The sequence below is a fragment of the Colletes gigas genome, unplaced genomic scaffold (assembly GCF_013123115.1).
Source record: "Colletes gigas isolate AHSC1104 unplaced genomic scaffold, ASM1312311v1 Colletes_gigas_Sc00016, whole genome shotgun sequence".
NCBI classification, from domain to species: Eukaryota; Metazoa; Arthropoda; class Insecta; order Hymenoptera; family Colletidae; genus Colletes; species Colletes gigas.
Genome location: NW_025106645.1, coordinates 1354908 through 1375142, shown reverse-complemented (window position 1 = coordinate 1375142; position 20235 = coordinate 1354908). Strand labels below are relative to the sequence as shown.

General features: G+C 38.3%; 1 protein-coding gene across 11 annotated transcripts in view; it reads right to left on the bottom strand.

The window, feature by feature from the left end:
- Positions 1-20235, bottom strand: part of LOC122400162 (mastermind-like protein 2) — a 576033-nt gene that overhangs the window by 116090 nt on the left and 439708 nt on the right. The gene's annotated exons all lie outside the window — the stretch shown is intronic.

Sequence of the window (20235 nt, the reverse complement as noted above, 5' to 3'; positions counted from 1 at the left end):
TGCGCCAAACGGAGCTCGACGGTGGGGGAGTAATCGCTGCGTGTTTGCATGCGAATAGGGGTAGACGTTCTGTGTCCGTTTCCGCGCGACAGGCGGGCATCAGCTGAGCGGCGACGCTATGACGCGGTTTCGATTATCTCGGCCGCGTTGCGGGCGACATCCCGGCGATTACGCCTCCCTTAGGAAATAATTTGCACGTTATAGCGCGCCCCGGTCGTCTTGCGAGCCTGACCTCGACCGGGTTTTCTTTGTATTGGGTCGCTGACGCTCGATGCACACCCGTAACCGTACAACGGAAGCGCACGCCAGTGGTGGTGAACGGTGTTGCGGAGAAAATCGCCGGGCACGACGATTTCCGCGACCCGGACCAGCCATCCTGGCGCCTAACGGAGTCGTATAAAACACGGCAGACCGTCTCACCGTGCTCGACCTGGCACGCGAGTTCTCAGGAACGCGCAATTTTCGTCAATGGAGCGAACGAGCGCGCGCAAATCGCTCGTTTAGTATCGGGCGTAACCAAAGTTTCAGTCCTTTTCTCAAACAGATGTAATTAGATTTAATCGATGCAATTTCTCTACTTTCTGTGTATCTTATTAATTTTTCTGTCGTGATGATAAATGGTAATAACAGTTTGGGCTAGAATGCTCGTAATGCATAGAAACACGCAGAATCGTATTGGAAAGTTTGGTCGTTAGTGAGCTAGCACAGAAGCCACGCGTAAAATAATCGTAAATAGAAACACTTCTAGCTATCCCTTGCGTTGAACAGTAAATAGGTATTGAAACTATAGAATGGCAGACATGCATTTAAAGTATGGGCTCGCAGAATGTAAATCGGCCGAAGCAAAACGTCTATCTATACGCATGTAGATCGTTTTTCCAATAGACGTCTGCTGAATAAGGAAACGTTTCAAAGATTGCTCGAACGCTTTTCAGATACAGATTCGTTTAAAATACGATTGTCCAAGGTACAGGAACAGTGGACAATACTGAAATTGTTAATCTGAAACAGCCAATGAAAACGATGACCACGTCCAAAGGAGAATTTCGAGCACATTGCAGCGTGGAAAGTTTAGCTAATTGATATGTTCTCTACTAGTGTTTATCCACGAAACTGGATTCACCAAAGATAGAGTACTCAATTTGTATAATACTCATCATCGAGTCGAAGAAAATCCAAGTGATCCAGAGCAAATTGAACGAGCCACCGTTAAGTACTCCGGAAGTCGGTGTTCATCAGAAGATCATGTTATGCATTCGGGGTGGATTGGAATAGCGTCATGTATTATAAGCTGTTGTTACAACACGAAGCAATTAATTCGGACACGTTCCAAATTAAATTGACTGAAAGCAGCAGTCGAAGAGGAAGGTCCAGAATTGGCAAACAGGAAGGGTCTTCGACCTTATGTTTCTTCGATTCGCCAAAAAACTGTTGAACCTCACCGCCAGTTTCTCTTTATCCTCTCTGTTCGACATTGGATTTTTTTACTACTGTTATATCTATCCTCTAATAACATTCTTGAAATCTAATACGATTGAGGCAAGACTAGGTTGATTTGCGTTTGTATTAAACTGTCGAAGGGTCAAACAGTACACGGGCTGCCATTGGTGGTCACTGGTGGCCGGCATTTCAAACTCACAACGTGTTGCAAAACCGTTTACAGTGAGAGATACTTAACAATACGTCGTTCCATAAGTTCGTGCTATTCGACATTCCCAAATTGACGAGGATAAAATTTGTAATTCAGTAGAAAACACAGTTAAACATACCAATATTAATATATCTATAATAGAAATAGATATCTGTGTCAGGGCTTGAAGTATGGGACACATTGGCTCATGGATCAAAATTTTCTTGATCGTATTTGAGCATGTTTGCACGAAGACTTTTCTTAGCATCTAATGAAACCGAACTTTCCCCAAATGATTTAAGGGAGTTTTCTACTGTAAACTGCAAAAAAATTTGATTTTGTTTTGCTTTTTCTTAAAGGATATAAAATAAAATAATAGGATATAAAATTAACGAAGGTATACGTATTGCTCGGTGGAGCTGTACTTGTTTAAACGGTCTGATCCTTTTATTTAAATGCGTTTTCTCGAAACTATCTTTTCTGAATTGGCTTCCATGATATCTCAAGATCTACTTGACCGATTTCGTTCAAATTTGGTTCGTACCTTCAGTACATATGTCGCTAAGTCCTCTACTAGAATGAAATCGAAATCATTATTCTTTCTATTCTTTTTTTAGCCTTCTAAAGTTAAAAACAAATAAAAAATCGATATTTCAACTTCAAGATGCTGCCATTTTTTAAATTACCAATTTTTTTCTGTCCTTTTAGTACCGACTATAGAAAAATGTATTCTAATTAAGAATCTTTTTCATTTTTTCATCATGTAATCATAGAAACCATTAGAACACTTTTTCGGTACGCGATTGCGTACAAGACTCTGGACTGCCACTAATTATGACTATTTTTAGTTGTAAAAATGTGTGAATATTACTGAAAGAGTAATAAATATATATGCGAAACCTCCATGCAAGAAGTTTCATAGTTTCTATATAAAAAAATACCAAAGGGAACATAAAAAAACACGTTTTACAGTAGAAGGTCCCCTTAATAACAGGAGATAAAAAATGAAGCGCATACAACAATTTCTACGCTTACTAGCGGGTAAACAGTTTGAAAATATCACCGCGTTAAGGAACAGCGTTAAATAGATTTCAATAAAGAATCAAAGAAATTTTATATCGCCGATATAACGACTCTGTCAAAGAAAGGTGAGGAAATTGTCATAAATTTCCACAATATATTTGAAATATTGCTTCAAATCGTAATACAAAACCCAATACAACCATATTGGACGACCCAATACAACAATATTGTTGGCTCCTATGAAGTGGGTGTGTAGGAGGGTAGTCGGCCACAATGTCAAGGATGCAGGTATCTGGGCCCAAAATACCCCTCGAGAACTAATTATACTAAATGGCTTTAGTATAAATTTCCTATTGTCGAGTGAGGCACTAAGATGGTAAAGTTGCAAATTCCTTAAATTTAAATAAGTCCGGTACATTCTGTGCTATTAAGTAATTTGGAGGGTCTTAAACCCTTGAACTATTAATATTTGAAAGGAATAAAGACCACGTCCTAAATTGTCCGACAATAACAATGTTCGGAAGTCCAAACAAATATTACCATTGAGAATGCTAGTGATTTGAACGAATATCGAGGGCATGTCATACGAGAAGGCACGTCGATCGTTATATTTTAAATAGAATAATCGGGGCACGCGTAGAACGGGAGGTGGAAATATTTACAAACGTGTTTGTCCGTTCTCTGTCTGCGATTCGGATAAAAATTGGCGCGCAACCCGTCGCGTGATCCTCATGTAAGTCATAGTTCGGATTACCGGTGGAAAAGCGTGGCGCGGAGGAGGAACGTGGGCGCGGAGGTGAGAGACGGGCCGCGCGCATAGTGCGTTCCCGTGTGTTTGGATGCGTTTGTGCGTGTTCTAACGCACGGAACAGGGTCCGACGGCGTGCGAGTGGACTGGCAAACGCGCGGGTGATTCGTAGATCAGAGGACGGCAAGCTGTCGGTGGACGAAAGAGGGTGAATTGCCGGGACGAAGGGGGGGCGGGGGAGAGGGGAGAGAGGGGTGGGTGGCGGTTGGCGATGGTGTGGGAGAGTGTGGACGATCCGCGCGGGCGGGGGGTGGAGGTGGGAGGCAATAGTCGGAGTGGCGCCGCGACTCCCGTGACGTCTGTCGGCGCGTTGGCCAATCAATAGCATCCCCATGGCAACCACAGATAACATCGGACACACACCGTACCGCACAAGCACGCCGCCTTTCGGGCACTCGGTACTTCCTTCCACCGATGCCACGGACGAAAACTGACGCGGGGCGAGGGGCACGCAGCAGCCTCTATCGGAAAGATTCCTTTCAACCCACTCGCCCGCCCACGCGCTACCCTCCTTTGGGTTCGGTCGCTTCCACCGTCTATCTTTCGCCCCGTGCGAGAGCCTTCTTTTTCTCTGTCCACCCCCTTCTTTCTCCTCCGCCCCTCCAACACCCACTCACTCTCTCTCTCTCTCGTTCTTTCTCCGTTACTCGCACGCCATTCGTCCTTGCCCCCCCCCCTCCCCGTCTCTTTTCGTCCCGTTCTCATCCTTTATCTTCGCCCGTCGCTTTCTCTTCCGTTCACGTCCGTCTCCGTTCGACTACCCTCGCAACCACTTCGAAGGTACCCTTCGAGTATCACCCCTTTTAAACGAACTCTAACGTCAGGGGCTACCGACGGTTTGTAGCAATTTTGCATTCACCCGATATCCCGGCGTTCCTCGCTTGGCACGGCTTGTCCAAGCGTCGAGCGACGAAGTGACACCCAATCAGACGCCCCGCTCGAAGTCGTTAGGCGACGAGGCGTCCTGTACGCTCGCTTTTTGTTTCACTTTTAGACGAGCCTCGCGCCGGACGACTTTCATAGCCCCCTTCACCATCCCCCTCAACCGGTAGACACGGTCTATTCGAAACGAACGAACTGAATTTCTCACACAAACGACCGCCAACTTCGCGAGACGCTCAACGACCACCGGAGGGACGAAGATCAACCCTTCGCGGTCCGAGATATTTTTTATATTTCCGTACAGCTGGTCCATCGGCAACTCAGCTATTTCCGTTTATTTCTCACGGTGTCTTTTCTTATTGCAGCGATAACAGTTTCGCAATTTAATACAACGAAGCAATAGTTACAATAAAATACTGAAAGTAAATTTGTTCAATTTATGTAAAAATATTATAATATCTTGAGACTCTCGATATCCTTGCAATATCGAAATTAGGCATTATTATTCGCTTCGTTGATCGTTAAATTATTTAATCTCACATTCCTGTCGTTTACGGTAAGTGCATTAATTGATTGAAGAAGTTTGAAGTAAGTTCGTACTACGATTACATATGAAATACGGAGTACTACGGTGTTCGAATATTAATATGAGTTACTTTATGAAACTAATATGTGGTCAAAACGTTCCGAACATAGTTGTATTTAACCTTCTACTGCGTAATGTGCCTGATCAGGGTGCAATTTAACCCCTTGACGTACGATTTGATTTCAAATAATTTGTCGAACGTATACTGTATAATTTTGTGTAAATTTGCTCGTACAAGGAATGGTCACGAAAAAGAACAGATTTGTTTTATGAATATATAAGACTTGATAACGAGTGAGTACTCATGATTGTGAAACTTGACAAGGGGTTAACGAGATTTCCTCGTGATCGTTTAGTCTATTAATTAATGAGTGTAAAAATAATTTCTTTCTTTGCAGGATAATTCTGCCTATTATTAGGTGAACAAATGAATAATCCAAATTATTTTTTCCGAGATGGAATTCATCAGCTGCCTGAAAGATGGCTTAAAGTTATAGAAAGCAACGGCGAATACTTTGATTGAACAATTCAATTTATTTTCTTTTAAAATAAACATTGAATGTAGCTGAAAAAATTGGATTATTCATTTGCACACCTAATATTTTACAAGTTAATTAATTTTGTAAAAATATTCATTTATTTTACGAAACGTAACAGATATTTTCTTGTAAGACATACTACTCTAGAAACTCTCAAAACTGATTCACACTACTAATAAATAAAAATAACGCGTTTAAAAGCTACACAAAATAAACATACTTCATTCGATAATTTTTAAATAATATTCTTTCTTGTATCTATTTAACTATGGAGGTTTATCCTTTCGCTTCTATGTGTATACATAGAATTGATGTCACAATAATTAAATCTTTCGAATAAAATCCTGTTAATACAATTAATCGAATAATTAGAATAAAACATTTCAAAAGAAAAATTATTAAATCCATAATTACACGCGTTCTTTCCACTGTATCTATAACGAATAAACAAATAAACACTAACTTACGACAGGATTATGCGCCGTTCTTGGAAATTTAAAACGGATGTAATACGATGACACGGGAGCAATCAAAGTGTCCGTGACAAGGATATCCGGCGGCAATTCCGAAATCGGAGCCCCCAAAAATCGTCCCGCTCGTTACTCGATAGCTCGTGACGCTGTATCAACGCCGAAGGAACATATTTCGAATAATAAAAAAAAAAAAAGAAAATAGAAATGGGGGATTTACACCAACACGACCATTGTTTCATTTTTCACAGCGTCAGCCTGGTTATTTATCGGACAGCCTGTGTACGTTCCCGTCGAACGTCCGTCGGAGTCAGCAATTGTTGCGGATCAGTCCGGTCGGGCAAACACCGGGGCCGCTCTATATATTTCATTCGCTCGGAATGCAGCCTTAAGTAGTTCTTTCCGCAAATAACGAACCGCCTCGAGCTGGAGTACCTCCACTAATCGATCCCGTGCTCGAGCCCTCGATTTTCCCCTCGAGATTATTTCACTTGTGCATAAGGAGAGTTTCTCCGCTTGCTGTTCCGGGCAAATTGCGGGCGCTGCTTTATCGTTTAATTGCGTTTACCCGGGGAAAAGTTCACTAGACGTGCTCACCCATCCGCCGCCCTTTTGCCCCGATGTGCCGATGGTCCTCTTCCGGATCTTCGTCAATACCTCCCTTGTTGCTGCGTTTCGTGACGTGAAACGAATCGACGTCGACTTGGGTGTCGTCTCTTTGGAGCTTCGAATGCTCCAAAACGTCGAAAAGTTGGCCAAAATTCAAATTCTCGAAACCACCAATTTGGACGAACGAGCCACGATGTTATTAAGCCTGTTTTTATCAATTTAAATGCCATTCTATTGGTATTTTGTTTAATTTTAGCCCTTTGAAACGTTTCTATTAGGTATGTTTTTTATCTCGTTTTGAACATTCCTGAAAACATATTTCGTCAATTATGCTGAATCTGCTATTTCCACGCGAATAATTACTATTACAAATACATCGGTATTTGTAGCAATTCATTTAATGATGTTTGAACCACGATAAATACAAATATAATAAACAAATAACAATGTAATTATCGCGATATAATTAAAGCACGGACAGCAATTTAAAAATTTTACAGGAAACATTATTGTCACATATTAATTAGATATTACCTATAATTTCGATTGAAGATTATAATTTTATTTGGATTCAGAAGCTAATTTAGAAATAATTATCGAAGACGGTTTAGGATTAGTTCTTGTCCCTATGAATTCTTAACAATCCCCTTCCCGTGAACTTCTTCAATTAAGTGAAAATTTGTTGATATAAACTGTTGCTTATTAACGGAAGGCTGGTGGCAAAACGGTTAAACTTGATACTTCGCGTTTCCCCCAGAAAGAATTTACAAGTTTGTGAAAGCAGTTCGTAAACTTTTCATGTTTCTCTAAAGAATATTAAAGATAAGTAATTTTAATCTTACATCGTACCTAAGAAATTTAATATGAAACAAGTGTATCTGTGTAGAAAAGCTTTATTTATTTTAAAGAAGACACCACCACGATCGGTAATATTAAATCACCAGTTCTATTACGACATATTTTCCCCCAGAATTTGATTTAAATACGTTTCGACTCGTGGATGCGTTATCGTCCAGATTTATTTGCGCTATGGAAACGAAGAGGGAATTATTGATAACACACTTAGACCTTCTTAATCAAATGCAGATATTCCGCTTTCCTTCCAAAACACATTTGTAAGATGTCTCCGTGCTCTTTCTGTTCCATTTCTCTACCACCAACGTTCGAAATATAGAATAGCTGGATTAGGTTCTGAACAACCTACTCGATGTATTAATTCTTTTTATATAGTTTATAAGTATTCACTTTTGTAACACGAGTTTCTGTAGATAGATCATTAATTAAACGAAGTCTTGCCAGCACTGGCAACGTAAACTATTTATTTAAGTATAGCAGAAATACTTTCAACTTTATTGTATAGGACTAAACATTCGCCTCAATTCAAATATTTTTGATAGAAAAAAATAATAGTAATGCTGTATTTACTAGATATAATTAATATGTTCACATGAATCGAATTTTCTATGTTAGAGCTAAACTAAAACTTGTGCGTGTTTTTTACTTTCATATAAAATAAAAAAGGACTAGAATATTTAAATTAATTAATTTATTGAATTTTAAAACTCGTATAAAAACAACCTGTGATTTCATAATACCATCTTCTCCCATACTTAGTATAAGGAAGACCACTAAAAGTTCAGAATAATGTGGAAAAAGTGTAAACGTAAAGTACAGTAAATGTATTTAAAAAAAAAAGCAACTTTGGAGCTAAAATAATTTCATTTCGGTGTTAAATTTCCGAGTAAATTATTTTTCCCAATGCTTGCTTCCTGAAAATTTATTTACATGCTTGTTTTCCACTGGAGTCTATCCAATAGATCCAGTTAAAATAATTGCAATTTGGTACAAAATTTCAGGGAGGTAATTATATTTCCCAAAACTCGCTTTTCACAAATATATTTACACACCTCTTTTCCATCGAACTTCAACGATCGGTCAAAATAATTACAATTCGTACAAAATTTCCCGAAGTAATTATTTTTCCTAAAGCTTATTTTCCACTTGACTCGATCCAACGATCCAGTTAAAATAATTACAATTCGATACGAAATTTCACGGAGGTAATTATATTTTCCAAAAACTCTTTTCGCCACAAATATATTTACACTCTTATTTACCAAAAATAATCACGATTGGGCATCAAATTTCCAAAATAATTTTCCCGGGCGAGTTTCCACGCTTGTTTTCCAGCGTCTCGATTAATTCAAGATCGCGAACTGCAGAAACGAGAGCAACCCTTTGCGCGGAAGGATCGATGCGCGCACACAATGTCGGGAAATTCTAAATTTTTCTCATTAGAAGAAGGGACGCGTATAACAGCGACAACAGCGAAGGAGCAGAGAGAAGAGGGTGTGATTTAACGAGATGTTTTCGCGAATTGCATTCGTGCGGTGGTAACTAATAATTCGATTTTACGAGCGGGCGCGCCAAGTGCTTCCCTCCCCCACCCGGTGGCGGTGTAAAGCGACAAGCAGCCGGAAAGCGTCGCGGCGCCGCTCGGGCTGGAGCCCCATTCCCATGCGGTCTACAGCACTCGTTCCGTTCCTTCTCTTCGTCTGTTCATCCGTTCGCGTTGGTCGATCAGCTGGTCGAAAACGTCAGGACTCCAAAGTGCCTGGACTTCGTCCAACCGGGTTACTGCTTCGCTTTCATCGCGTTTCGCCCTTCCAGCGTCGTATCCTCATCGAACGCGGCCCGATCTACTTCTTTCTCTCGCGTTTCCACCCCCCCCCCTCGTACCACCCTCCAGAAAACGTCGAATCGAGACCCGTTTGTCCTTTATTTTTGACCGTCCGTCGTTTTTCTTACTCGTTCGAAACGGGAGACGGTCGTTAGTCGATGAATCGCAAACTCTTGACCCCGTCGATCCCGAAACTCGGTCGTCGCTGTTGTTCGACGAATTTCACGGCTACGAATTACGCCCGGGCACTCTCGATCAAACTTTTTCGACGACGCCAGGGGTTAGGGAATCCACGACGACGAGATCTCGTTGCCCCGCGACTCGTTAACGATGCCGAAACTGTGAAGCTGAAGTCAAATCTCGCGATGGATTCCGGGATGGCTGTAAATTCCCTCGCGGGAGGGGGGAGAACACCAGCTTTTTTTGGGCGTCGAAAAATCCATATTTTCTGTGCAAACGGGGAATGATTTACATACTTTCTTCGGATGTGCACGTTGAACGCAATAATGAGAATTCATTTTTAGAACGCGATGAATATATTTACATTCCATTACAGAGAAAATTATTACAATAAAAAAACATTTCGGTGAAATTGTTGATTCGTCGGTGGCGTTTTATTTATTTAGTTATTTCAGAGTCATTTATAATTGTCAGTAACCGCAAAGGTATTTTTATTTCAATATTTATTCCGAAAAGTATTTTGTTTTTGGATAGTCAGGATTTTAATTTAATTTACTAAATAATCTTATATATTCTTCATGTAAAGGCAAACTTGATTAAAACTTGTTACTTGTTATTCTTCCTCGTTCCATTCTATGTATTATTCAGTTCTAACAATATTTCGCTGTATATTGCTTTCCCCGTATCTTTGTATTTTCTGTGTCGTATTATTGCAATCACGTGCAATGAAAACGTTAAATAAAATTAATGCTGGAAATTTGTGTTGATAATTGGGACATTTTACTGTACAATCAAATAATTATATTTCGCGATTCCGACGTAGTCATTAACTTCTTTTTGCACGTCCGCGGCGAGACGCGATGCGCGAATTCGTTACAGAATTAATTGCTCCGCGTTGATAAATCGTTGCAAGTAAGATACGCGTTAAACGAAGAGATCGATAAATATACTCAACAATTAAAGTGCTATCAGTTTCGTCGGGGTTCCCGTACTTTATTCCGCGGTACCGATAAAACTACTCCCGGATCGCCATGAACTCGTAATCCACCGGAGTCGGTTCGAAAGTCGGCCATCGCCATCGTGGAATTAAACAAATTTAGAGGACACGATAGAGAAACGACGGAAGTTTAAATTAATGTTCCATATATAAATACAAATATATTGATTTTCCGTTTTGTACAAATTAAACAAATTGACAGACTCTTTGAAACCGATCTCGAACCTTCGCGATAACGAAGTACCGCGACATTTTCGTATCGTTCGATATACAGTTACTCCCACTCGTAGTTGTACACTATAATGGCGATTCAATGCAAATAGACAGAAACTTGTTTTTTTTATCAATTTTTCCCATTTACTTTCACCAAGTGTTTTTACTATACTGTATTTCTTCTATTTACAAAGTAGTTTTTTTGTCTTATTTCATTTAAATATTTAAGGGGCCTTTCTACTTTGTGGAATTAGAAAAATCGAATTGTTTTTTTTTGCGTTTTCTTTTAGTATGTAGTCTCGAAAATATATCTACCAAATATTAAATTGAAATTCGGAAAACTAACGAAGTTATAGCCTGCTGAAATGTACCACGCGCAGGTATAACAACTGGACGTGAAAAACTTTAAAGCTGTTTTTCTCGAAACTACATTTTTCGGCGCTGCGTAGACGATAACATGTAAACTATTCAAGATATCAACATGAAATTTATACAGTATCTTTACAACTGGTCTCCCTATAACATGAACTAGGATAATTGCGATATATGCAATACTTTTTCTTTTATTAACAAAAAAGCAAACAGAATATATGCAAATATTCATTATGTTTTCGTAAAATAGCTGCCATTTTGCCATTTTTGTTTTTTTGAAAAGATCTTAGTTCATGCTATAACCAAACTCATCTATATTAAGAATATCTTTGGTTTTTGGATTTCGGATGACTTGTTCGTAAGATATCACCTACGCAGTCGGGCGCTGTTCGTAAAAAGTGTTGTTCGTTGATCAACAGAAACAACGTAATCAATAGATATTATGCGTTGCAAAAATTCGTGAATATAGTTAAATATATAATAAATATATCTACAATACCCGGAATTAATCGCTCTTTAATAGCCCGCAAAAAAAATCATAAAGAAACATGTATTTTTCTTGCCTACAAAGTAGAATGGCCCCTTAAGGCCTGGCAATATACAATTGCGAAATCGATAGAGAAATATAATATAAATCTCCATTTTCATCCAATAATGCACCATTGGAATAATTTCTATTTTCAAGATTAAAAGATTTAAAATTTACTGTGTGTTTTGAAAGCCATAATCGATTATTAGCACCGGTTTGAATTTCATAGACAACTTTGGAATAATTGTATTGGTGTACAATAGCGATTATGTATTTTGAATGCGATAAATACAGATGAATTGTTAACATATAATTCGTGTTATAATATGTAAAATTTACAATTTAATTACGATACACGCGCTCCTAATTTTCTCGATACAGACGTTGGATCGATAATAACAATTCAACCCAAAAGAACGGAACACCGCGAATTGTTACAAACTCCGTGCCAAATATTTCGGTAAAAACATTATAATAGCGCGATGGAAGTTAATGTACACACGGCCGGTTGGGTTACTCGAAAATTACGTCTATTAGGAGTCTACAATTACGAAGCTGAATTCTAATTTCGAGTGTAGATTGCCTATTACATTCCGCAGCGAATTCGCCGAAATATTCCGAATTTCCTTCAGAATTTAATTATTCCGTTTGAAAATTGAACGCCGCTTACCCGCATGAATTTTCCCGCTTAATTTCGCCGCAGAACGACTGGCGCGTAATTCGATTCTTTTTTTACGAACTCGACGAAATCCCGAAAACCTACGTTCGCTCGTCGCGCGACGTCGACAACGATATTTCGCTGGACGAGCGAGAGAAATTTCAAAAATTTTCACGCGTTTACTTATTATCGATACACGCCCCCTCAAATCGTCCACGAAGAACGTAACTTTGTATACAGAAAATTCAAGACTCGTAGATTTATTTTCTTCGACGTCTAATCTTGAGAATTCATTTTTTTCCCCTATCGACGTTACAAGTAATATGTACATTTTTATATATTTATTTGTATATTATTTTGTGTCAAATGAAAATTAAATTATTTAATTAAAGAAAAAAACGAAATGTATTTATTACGAAAGTTTCACTGCTGCGTAAACTTTTTGAATTATTAATTTTAAAGTTATATTATTTAAAAAACTGATTTCCAGAGAAACCAAAGAAATGAACATAAACTACAAGCCCCTGGTGGAATTTTGATCAATGCGTACCAATCTGATAACTTTTATTCCAAAAACTTACGATAACTGCATACTAAAATTGGCTCTTTTTGATTACTTGTATTTAAAATTATAATAAATTTTGATGAATTGTTTTTGTTCTAAAATAAAATGTGTACCTTCCTGTGCAAGATTCATACTGTACAAAATGGAATCATTGTAATATAATTATTTCCTAGCAGGAGAAATATGAACTGCAAAAACAGATTTCCAAGAAGAACAGAAACGTCGAGTTTCTGGGTAAAAATTAACCTATTTAAACAATTTCCAGGGATAAATAATGTTTCGAATGAAGATCCTCAAAAATTTACAAACATAAACCTTAAGTGGATTATTGGGGTCCTCCACAAGTTTAAACTAATATTGTATAATATGTGTCAATGTAATTATTTGAAAATTTATGTAATCCTCCATTAATTCATTATTTTTTAAATGTTTTAAGGTAAAGTTGATTCCCATTTATCAATTTGGTAAAAATCAATATTAAGTAGAATAATTCAGTTGAGATTGGGAGTCCCATGTAAGGGTTAAATAGAAAACACTGAAACTCCTATGAATTTTTGAATTATATAAAACTGTTCCAGCATTCAAATTACCAAGTTATCGAATTAATAATTAAATAGAAGACACTGAAACTCCTATGAATTTTTGAATTATATAAAACTGTACCAGCATTCAAATGGTTAATTACCAGGTTATCGAAACGATCGTATTACTATATTCGAGGATATCATCGACTGCAGGGATCCAGTTCGTCATCCTGTCTCCTTCTGCGCGGGAAAATACGAAGAAGACAGGCGAAAGCCCGCGGATTTCGGTTCGGGAAACTTTTCTCACCTGCCACCATACTTTATTCGTCCGACAGCGCCGTTTCATGACGGCCGTAAGGAAATAAAAGCGGCGAGAGGGAGGGTTAAACAAAGAAGCCGGGACGAAGAAAAAAAGAGGGAAAGGAAAAGAGCATTGGGATACACGCCGGTGAGGGGGTGGATGAGACGTCTTTTCGCGGGTCGAAAGTCGTTTCTGCGGGGGCTGAGAACCGTCTTGCTGGAATTCCAGAATAAACAAAAATGGATCCCCCATCCGCTCGCTACGCCCCCGCTCGCTTTATGTCCGGCGGCGTATGGCTGACGCGGAAAGGAATCCAGAAACACGAACAAGCTCGTAAATCAAATGTGTCTGCGCTCCGTATGCGAGAGTCGAATCCGTGAACCTTGCACCCCTTTAATCCCACATCCATTATTGGTACGTCGCGAATAAGAGGGTGCTTTCTTCGCCGCCATTACCAACGCCATCGGCAGTCGTCTTTGGGAAGAGGCAAGCCAATGGGGGATGGGGTATAAGGGGTTCCTCGCGACCACGCATTATTTCCTGTCGTGGCATTCGATGTAGATGGCCCCAGGCATTCCGAACGTTTGATTGAAAATTTCTTGAGACTCTGGAATGGTATGTGTGCAATGGCCTCTCCGCGGCACGCCATCACCGGGAGGGCTTTATCCGTCCGACGAAAAAGGACGGAGACAAAAGGGAATCGAACTATTTAACATCTGGGTCTCTTTGATCTCCGTCGATGTTTATGGAAGGAATGCATTCGTCCCTAATCCGGACAAACGGATCGCTTTTGTCTTCCGTCCGCCATTTTTACGCCAACCACCTTCACTGATTTGCTACGGACTTTATCTCCCGGTACTATTTTTAAACTAACAGATTCGCAGGGGTGAAAATCGTTCTTTCGTAAATTAATTTAAATAAAAAGTAAAATTGAATTACTCGCGTTGGTTGCAATTTTCGAGCTTCTATTGTACGCGTAAATCGTAGCTGACTAAATCGATCTCCTTTGCGAGATTCAGTACTATTTGTTGGAACAAATGTAGAAAGTCATAATATTTATCTCGACGTCTGTGATTAATTCTTGGTTTAAAAATGTTAACAGAAACATTTAACTTCATTTGATAGGAAATATTGTATCATGTTGGGGTCGTTGACGGTTAAAAACAAAATACTTTAGTTGTTTGCATTGTTTCTTCAATAATATGCGTATATTTTACTAATCACGTTTCCGCGTAATATTTTATTGATCATACCAGAGTTCCTTAAATTCGACGGTGGGTTGCAGGCCCGTATTCGTTTCATCGCGAGCTGGAACCGTGGAAAAGAAACACGAGGAAGAGGAAACAAGCTACCAAAGACAATATAGACTAATCCGTTGCGTGGCTTATTAGAGTTCTCCCCGTTTTTTCTCTCGTTCGCCGCATCTGCGGCACTTGCTCCGCGACCGTAAGAATGAAACCAGCGCCGACGATCTCGCAGGAAGTTGGCGCTAGTTATACGAAAAGTTTCGCCCCGGAAAGTGATACGTAGCGGGAAGTAGCGAAATTACTGGTAATTACGAGCATGATTTATTAACATCAGAAACTAGCTATCTCGCGGTGGTTTCGCGTCGAAACGCCGCAACGAACACGCGGGGGTCTATGGACCCTCTCGCACGCTGAAGAAAACTCCTCTTCGTGACTGTCGGATTCGACAAATAATATTACATTCGCGAAATTCGATGAATTTTCAATTTCTTATGAAAGCAGAAATCTCGAAGAAACGAAGGAGTTTGGACGAAAGATACGATAAATAATAAACACGAATTAAATTACTTTATACCTGGTGTTATCTGACAGAATAAAAAGTTTTGATCATTTTTCCCTTTATCATATTCCTTCAAACTTCAACCAAAATCAAACATCGTCAGACCACAAAACATACCTATGGAGTGTATCTGAATATAATTAAAATATTCAGTTTGGAACAAGAAATGAGATTAATATTATTTTTCTATGTGGGCAGTATTTGATGGAGAGTTCAAATCCAAAAAAAAACAAACGTGCTGACATCTCTTAAGTAACCTTAATATACAGGGTGTTCGACCACCCCTGGGAAAAAATTGTAATGGGAGATTCTAGAGGTCAAAATAAGAGGAAAATCAAGAATACCAATTTGTTGATGGAGGCTTCATTAAGAAGTTATTAACGTTTAAAATTTCACACTTTCTCAAATTTTTTCTCTAAAGTGGCAGGATTTTGAGGGTGTGTCTATTCACCAAAAATGATTGTAATTGACACCCGCAATTGAGAATAATTTTTTCCAGAACGATTCGAATTTTTTTTTTTACCGAAAAATTTAGGCACCTAACCCTTGTCAATGTTTCTTAAAAATTCGTTTTCGATTTTTAATAATTGTGTTTGACGCCCTACAGAAAAGTTGTCTAATACTTTCTTGTAGGTACCCATGAGCTCTACTTCAGAAAAAAGTTTCATTGAAATATATTCACTATTGTAAGAGTTATGGCTGTTTGAAAGTTGGACAAATTTTATGGAGTTTTTCTCATTTTGCGGGGTCAAGAATGAACTTTTCGTATATTTTTGGAATTTCTACATATTCTTCACTAAAATACGCGTAGTTTGCATTTTGAAACATTAAAATCGTCCAATCCGTTCAGGAGTTATGATGGTTTAAAGATTTGCATGAAATTTCCGGCAAACATTTCTGGCTAGACATTATATTTTCGGTGAAGAATTTTTTTCTCGGAAGTGCGTAGGAATTTGGAGGTATGTCTATTGACCAAAAATAGCTATGAGTCACCCCTGCATCTGAAAATAATTTTTATAAAACGATTTGAAATTTTTATTTTTTCGTCGAAAAATTTCACATCTACTAGAATTTTTTTCTCGAAAGTGGATAGGATTTCGTGGGTATGTCTATTGACTAAAAATGGTTGTAATTGACCGCCACAACCGAAAATAATTTTTCCAGAACGATTTGAAATTTTTTAATTTAATTTTTTCTTTTTAACGAAACCTCAGTCAAGAAATTGATATTCTTGATTTTCATCTTGTTTTGGCCTCTAGAATCTCTCATTAAAATTTTTCCCAAGGGAGGCCGAACACCCTGTATACAAGCTCTTCTTGGATCGAGATCAGGTGAGATCACCCACGTGTCCAATTGAATTCTGGTTTATAAGTCTGATATTTTTTACACATATAATTACGAACATTACAAGTGGTTTAATTTTAAGCATAATATTGAATATATTCTCTAACAAATGAAATATAAACTAAAGCACCTTTGGTCTCAAGTCAATCTAATTCACTACCCCTTAAGAGTTTCGAAGATGGCCGCGCACGATGGTCGAAAACGTGAAACGCGAACGACGAATGGCTAGGACGTACTGCGTCCAATGCCATGGGGTTTAATACTGCAAGCCTGGTCCCTAATAAGTTTGATTAAAAAATTCAGCCCCGCGCCACGAAACCCGACATAAACGTCCATTCCCGGATGAATTTCGATACGACCGATTATACTACCTTTGCGATACCCAGAGGGTCGTAATTTCTCTGTGAGACCCGAGTGGGTATTACTTGATTAAAATTTTTTAATTAACGTTGCTTTCAAGCATCTAGGGGTACCACGATGTGGCAGTCACGGGATCGGTACGGAGCATAGGAATTGGTATAAATATTCGCGAGTGCCGCGACGATGGACGAATAAAAAGAAGAAAAAAGACGTTCCGTGGGATCTATGGAGGGTATAATTGATCTAGTTGAGCGTGACGAGTTTAATCGCAAAGGTACATAACTCCATTCCCGCCGAAGGCAATAATAGTACCAATGATCGCGAAGTAATCGATCTCGAACCAGCCCCGGCGCTAATGGAAAATGAAATTGTAGGCCGAGTATTATCCACCAGGATTTTGGATTATCCCCTCGCGTAATAGAAACCCCATTAGTGACGGTATATTGTTTCTAGCGAGAAGCCGCATCCAAGATTGCCCTATGTGCAATTAACGGTAAAAGTAGCAATAATTGCTATGATTAACTGGTCTATTACCGAAATTCACGTAATACGGCGGTTAATAACGGAAGTGACGCCCACCGCCATGGACCGGTGTCCATTATGTCCACGCTGTAACGCGTGAGGTTCCTCTGTCCAGTAAATCCGAAAATACCCACAGGAATTTTCAAATTTATTTATTTGATTCTAGCTTCTGGCCCAGTTTTACTCGCCATCAAGAACTAGCAAAAAATATAAAATTATATATCAGGGATTTTATAAAAAATTTAACTTGATACATTTTGATTTTAGGTTCTCATTTTAATAGATGCTATAAAAGTAAATTATTATACTAATAAAATATTAACATTTAATGTGATACATGTAATTTACGCTGAGCGTGAATATTGTAAATACGTGTAAAATTTATGTTGTGTTGCGACGTAACAAACGACAGAGTTGAGTTAATCTTATACAAAACAAAATTTAAAATATAAAATGTTTATCGAGGGTTCTATAAATATTCTTGTTTGCATTTTAGTTCGATTCCTGTTCCTGATACTGTTCAACAATAATCAGATTCGCATTGCAAACATGTTCCATGTTCTACCGATGTTAGGAGAACACGATAAAGGTAGAAATAATTGGATGGTTGTGGAAAAACTGCTCTTGGCAATTTATAACAGAAGAAACGTTGCCCCTTGTCACCAATTCTTTCTGACAGATTGAACTTTATTTATTTCTACCGTGAACAGTCAAAGGAATGCAAACTTTAAAATATAAAATCTCGTCTCCGTTTAAATCCCATTCCTCCCTCTAACTTCCTAAGTGACTGGATTCGAACGAAAAATTGAAAATCACTATAAAATTGTAAAATCGTCTTGAAAAGATCCTAACAACTACAACAGAATTTTGGTACAATATGCTGCTATTATATTTATCACGAATTAACACTAAACCTACCATGACTGGTCAAATGACCATACAATGTTATTTTTGCGCCATTTAACTTCACGACTTTTTCTATAGTATACGTACAATACAGTTTTCAATATTCACTTCTATTCCTATTGTTTGTTTATGTAGTCTGTCTTGCTTAGCACGACCGGTCATCTGATATAGCAAAGATGAAAGGAGAGAATCTTCAGTTTTCACTTAAAACAGTCTAACAACGCGCTTTAAAAATAGTTAAACTTTAGACGCGTGCAATTCCGAAACTACTAGGGTTTTATTAATAATTGAGCCACTGTTAGAAGCGGTAAAACCTCCCCTTCAAAATGGTTTTTTGTTTTTGTCGATCCGACTTTCCGTTTTCGAGATATCGTAATTTATGTAAAAGGTAATTTTTTTAATTCGACTATCTCTGTCTTCGTCTGACGCGTCGCGCGGAACCTCTCTTTTTATTTACTATTTTCACACGCGCGAGGTCATTGACCTCAATGAAACGTAAACAAACGCTTCAGACCCCCGTATCTCCCTAACTAGCCACCGCATCGACTTGAAACTAAAATCGCTATATCTCCGGAACTAATAACGCTATCGGCTTGTTCGAACGCTCGTTTTAAAGGGCATTACATCCTCTATCTAATGATCATATCACCTATTATAATTTATGCTGTCTTCCATGTTTATTTTGAAGTTTACTTTGACACTTCATACCGAAAGAAGTTTCGGCAATTCCTACTGATCGTACGACTAGTGTCCGATAAAACTGAATGAATTTAAATTTGTATACAGGGTGTTTGCATAATTACTATGTTATTTTTTCGTAAACAATTGTTTTCTCCGGAATTAACTACAGTATCGACTTGAAACAAAATTCATTTTTAAGTTTTATCTTTTGCCCGCTGAAAATTAAAAAATTTCGACGTAGTGTGTAAATTTTCTGTACGAAGTTAAAGAGCTAAAGTATTGAATATTTTGTACAGATTCCTAAAATCCATGCTTTAATAAAAAATATGCGACACAAAAGAGAAAAATATCTTACGAATAAACTTCAAAACACAACTTTTTATACATATAATGCAAAAATTAGAAGTACATTGCCTCGTAAAAGAAAGACTGGTCATTTGATAAGTCATGGTAGGAATGGGTATACAATATGAAGTGTCAGTAGGTTTAGTGTTAGAGTTTGTAAAAAAAATGACATAGATGAAGATTTACTTTTTTCTAATTTTCTGCAAATTGAGTTATCAAATTACATGGATATGTTTCAAACAAAATCTATTCGATAAAATGTGTTCTATAGAAACATTCAATATTTAAATTACAAATTGAAATATTAGAGCGTGTTTGTATGCAAGCCTGTAAATTTTAAAATCGAATAAAATTTACCATTGTTCAATTCCGAAAATATTATTTATTTCTCAAAAAGTTGACCATAAAATCGAACGAAAAGCCTACGGAGAGAAATGCGTTTCTTCTAGGAAGCGTTACAAGGGAGGATCGGACATAATTTAGCAGCAAGAAGATTAGGCTGGATGGGAATTAAATCGAAGCTGAACACGATCTTAATCGTTGGCTGTTAATCACTCGATTCACGCCGTGGGAATTGAAACTTTCCCGAGGTGCAAACTTGCGAATCGTCCAGCGGCGATGGGTAGAAAAAGCAGAACGAAGTGATTGATACCGGCGAGAAGTTGAGCGAGTTCGGATTCAGTTAGAAAATTCGTCAGCTAACGA